A 5,198-nucleotide genomic window follows, 5' to 3' on the forward strand; every position below is an offset into this window, starting at 1 on the left:
GCATCAGGTGGCCAAAGTATAAGAGCTTTGGCATCCATCCTTTCAATGAATAGTCAGGGTTGATTTACTTTAGGACTGACTGGTTTGATCTCCTTGCAGTTCAAAGACTGCTTTATGACAATGTTTTATAAGACTGCTTTGTGGTCCATGTTATAATTTTAAGGACTTTTAAAGTGAAAGATAGTGAAGATAAGTCCTTAAAATATTTGTCTCTATAAGGACGTCAGCTCCTCTTTTCTATCTCAAGACCAAAATAAAAATTAAACTCTGTAAGGCCCTTCCTGTAATTAATCATTTTTTCCTTCATTGCTGCTATACATCATTGCTTGTACAAATTTAGCATTTATTTCATTTTGCCTTGCATTAAAGCTGTTTGCTTAAAAACGTTAGTGCTTCTCTTTAGGGAGGACTATGCATCACCCACCTTTGTATTCACCTAGCGTTTAGCACAGTGCCTTGCACATTCAATAAAAGCTCAAGAAGATGAGTACATAAGTTATATATATCAACACATTTCCTGTATCAACCTTGAACTAACAAATGTAAGAACACGGGGAAATACACTGTTGAAAACATTTCCATTTTTAAGCAGGTTTGGTCAGCCATGTAATTTGGGAACCACCAAAATAATTTATTTATCAACAAATATGCAGTATGTACCGTGCAATGTATATACAACAATGGGGAAAAAAAAAACACAAACAGATGTAGTTTTTGCCCTCACAAAGCTTACACCTAGTAGGAAGACAGACAATAGCATATAAGTACATGTTACGAAGAAAACAAACAGTAGGTGAAATGAGGAATTAGAGTAAGGATGGAGAGTAAGAGCAGCTTACATAGGTGCACAGCCTGACAAGCGAAATTTAAGCTGAAATTGAAGGGTGAGAGTCAGTTATGCAAAGAGGAGAATACTCAGCAGTGTCACACACTAGCAAGGTAATGCTCAGAATTCTCCAAGCCAGGCTTCAACAGTACGTGAACTGTGAACTTCCAGATGTTCAAGCTGGATTTAGAAAAGGCAGAAGAACCAGAGATCAGATTGCCAACATCCGCTGGATCATCGAAAAAGCTAGAGAGTTCCAGAAAAACATCTACTTCTGCTTTTGACTACGCCAAAGCCTTTGATTGTGTGGATCACAACCAACTGTGGAAAATTCTTAAAGAGATGGGAATATCAGACCACCTTACCTGCCCCTTGAGAAATCTGTATGCAGGTCAAGAAGCAACAATTAGAATTGGACATGGAATAACAGCTTGGTTCCAAATCGGGAAAGGAGTATGTCAAGGCTCTATATTGTCACCCTGCTTATTTAACTTATATGCAGAGTACATCATGAGAAATGCCGGGCTGGACAAAGCACAAGCTGAAATCAAGATTGCCAGGACAAATGTCAATAAACTCAGATACACAGATGACAGCACCCTTATGGCAGAAAGAGAAGAACTAAAGAGTCTCTTGATGAAAGTGAAAGAGGACAGTGAAAAAGTTGGCTTAAAATACAACATTCAGAAAACTAAGATCATGGCATCCGGTCCCAAGACTTCATGGCAAATAGATGGGGAAACAATGGAAACAGTGAGCGACTTTATTTTTGGGGGCTCCAAAATCACTGTAGATGGTGACTGCAGCCATGAAATTAAAAGATGCTTGCTCCTTGGAAGAAAAGCTATGACCAACCTAGACAGCATATTAAAAAGCAGACACATTACTTTGCCAACAAAGGTCCATCTAGTCAAAGCTATGGTTTTTCCAGTAGTCACGTATGGATGTGAGAATTGGACTATAAAGAAAGCTAAGCGCCAAACAATTGATGCTTCTGAACTGTGGTGTTGGAGGACTCGTAAGAGTCCCTTGGACTGCAAGGAGATCCAACCAGTCCATCCTAAAGAAAATCAGTCCTGAATATTCATTGCAAAGACAATGCTGAAGCTGACACTCCAATACTTTAGCCACCTGATGTGAAGCACTGACTTCCTAGAAAAGATCCTGATGCCAGGAAAGACTGAAGGTGGGAGAAGGGGACGATAAGAGAATGAGATGGTTGGATGGCATCACTGACTCAATGGACATGAGTTTGAGTAAGCTCCTGCAACTGATGATGGACAGGGAAGCTGGGCGTGCTGCAGTCCATGGGGTCACAGAGTGAGACACGACTGAGCGACTGAACTGAACTGAATTGAAGGGCCTAAAAGTATGTGTGGGTCATGTGCTACAATGCCAGCTTCAGGGGAGAAGTTACTACAGAACATTTCCCAACCTTCTATTTTTCAATTTTTTTGCTGTTGTTTCTGCCAACACTTATCTGATAAGAATTCTCCTGCCTAAATTAAATTTAGGCAGATTCTCTTGCCTAAATTAAATGACAGCATTAACTCTGGGGAATGCAAGATTCCTTCCAAATAATACTAATTTCCTTTCAGTCCTTATGACTATTAAATTCATCTCAAAGTGACACCTCTTTCCCAATTAGGAAAGAGTGTTTCCTCTATATCAGCTTTCATTTTTTGATTTGAAGCCCTCCTGATTGCTAATCAACGTGTTGTATGATTACTTCAACAATTACTTATAGAACGTTATTCTGTCATCAGAAAAAATGCACTGCTGGCTTTCGGAACTGTATGTTGCTCTGGAATATAAGGTCACACAGCAGAAGAATTAAGATTAGAAATCCAAAATTTCAGCATCTGCTCTAGGGCTCTTCCTTATCTTCTGTCTTCTCATTTTGTGAGTGAAAATCAGAGCCAAATTAAGTTTAGGTTACATAATGGGCTGTCACCTTCTGTCTAAATTACAGTCTAAAAGTACAAAATAAGATCAAACTCTCATACTACTTTCTTGCGTGGTCACTATATGGCTGTATTCACAAATAGGTTGTGTACATCTCTATCACTGCACATATTACAGTATGCTAACTGTCCTCCTAACTGAACTGAATTCACTGAGTGCAAGAACTAAAATTTCTTATATTTTTAAGTATGCAAATACTGGCCCAAGTGTACTGCCAAAAATATTAATATACATTCACATTGCTTAACCAAAACCCAGGGACTGGATGTTTTAGAAACAAGAATTTCTGTGAACTAAAAAATGTCACAAGGCACACAAACCATTTCAAAACACCTTACATACCAGTGGCCAAGAGCAGCACCTCATAATCAAGCATATTAATATTTCTTCAGCAAAACATAATGGATAAATGAAGACTATATATACCTTTTTATTAGTTCAGGTTGCATTTTGCTCCCAAATGAATACTATCTCCAAGCTTAAAATGCTTTTGCTTTTCAAATCCTTTTGAATGTTGGTATTAGAGATACTATGGGCTGTATTCACAACAGTGCTGCTACAAGACGCGATTAATCACTTCGACTCTCATCTTCTGGATGAGACCAGAACAAGCAGTTATACCAGGCGGCTTTTATATCCCAAGTTTGGAGAGACTTGTTTTATCATTAAGGAATCCAACCTAGCAGAGAGGATCAAAAGCTGACAATGCGGGGGGGAGGGGGGGGCAGGAATCCTAATTGTACAATACTGTATTCCTATCAGAGCTGCTCATTAATTATGAATTTAATAAGGTAGCTCCATTTGATTAGATCATGTTATTTTTTAATGAAAATGGGTAAATAAAACTCCTGTCCCATACGGCTAACAAGAGTATGGCGGCAGTCAGTTGTGAATTCTATGGGAAGATAACTGCACTTTTTGGGGACCAATGTTCATAGAAAGAGGGATTCCAAATATAATGGTGAGAAACAAGCAGAAATGTACACATTTTTCTCTAATTATAATTACTCTAATATAAACCAAGGGAAATTTTCTAGTCAACCTCTCCTGATTGACTTTTATATTATTAGCAATCTTATATAAAGTCTTACATGTTTTTCTCTACTTTTCACAAATGGAAAAAGCTCTGCAATCAACACCGAGCACACTAAAATCCATTCTTTTCTTTCCGTAACTCAAGCCCCACCTCCACTTTGCTTCTGTTACTATAAATTTTTTTCCTCGGCAAAATACCCAATTTGCACTGAAAGACTACAAATCAACTCTGCAGGCAACAATGTTTGATATGAATCAGTCTGGGGATGTTGATTTTCAATCTTAAAATTGTATGGACATTTTAACTGAATCAATTACTTTGTTCAATATATGACATTAACATTCAGCAAGTGTTTATTACAGAAAAGTGTATTCCATTCTAAAAATGGAAATACCAAGTGTGAAAATGAAGTAAATCTCCTTGAGTTTTGGCTACTACTTCAGAACGAAATACTACCTTCTCATATTTTCCTAATTCGTTAAAATAAGAAAAAGAAAACCTAATAGCTAGATCTTAACAAGTATACCCGCACGTTACTTACCTAGTACAACAACAAAAAAGGTGAACAAAAACTAACCAGACTATTTTTCAGTCTGGAAAAAACAAATTCCCTGTTCCATTTCTTAGCTATTTACATTCAGTAGTAACGAAAACTAAAATCCTTCTCACTGGATTTCTTGGTACAGGGGACTGATTTCCTCTATACTATCTTATCAAAACGATCATCATTAAATATTTAAATTACTTAGCTTGAGAGCACTTAAAAAAAAGCCCCACAGTCCAAAATGCCAGTGGTGACTATTCTGTAAGGAAATGGGTCAGAAACATGTTATTCTAGGACGCAGGATCAACCGAGCCAAGGACTTCTGGAAGATGCTGCCCCAAGATTCAGGATGCAAGACTCAAGAAACAGCACGCGCGGTCATGATGTTCGTGAAGCCACAGGACCTTCCTACGAAAGCAGAGCCTGAAAACTCATCGACTCACAGAGAACTCCCCTTCTCTGAAGTTACAAGGCAGGGCAGCTGACAGGAGCGCGCTAGGAACATCTCGGCCCCTGACTAGCCAAGAATGGGGTCCCCGTGATGCGGCTACTCCCCTTACCGTGAGAAGATCTGGGAGGGAGGAAAGGAGGAGAAACCCCCAAAATCCTGGTTAAAAAAAAAAAAAAAAGGCCCTAGCCTCGCAGACTGGGGTTTAGGGAGACAGGGAGGGGCAGCTCCGTGTGTGGTGACCCTTTGTGAACAGGCTCTGTGGCAGCTCGGCTCTCACCGAGGCTTTCATGAGAGCGGACTATGGTGCCCCCGCGCCGCCTGCCCCGACGCGGAAACCTCGGCGCTGCGGCCGGGCGCCGGCCCAGAGCCCCTCCAC

This window comes from Bison bison, unplaced genomic scaffold (genome assembly GCF_000754665.1).
Source record: "Bison bison bison isolate TAMUID 2011002044 unplaced genomic scaffold, Bison_UMD1.0 scf7180017864056, whole genome shotgun sequence".
NCBI lineage: Eukaryota > Metazoa > Chordata > Mammalia > Artiodactyla > Bovidae > Bison > Bison bison.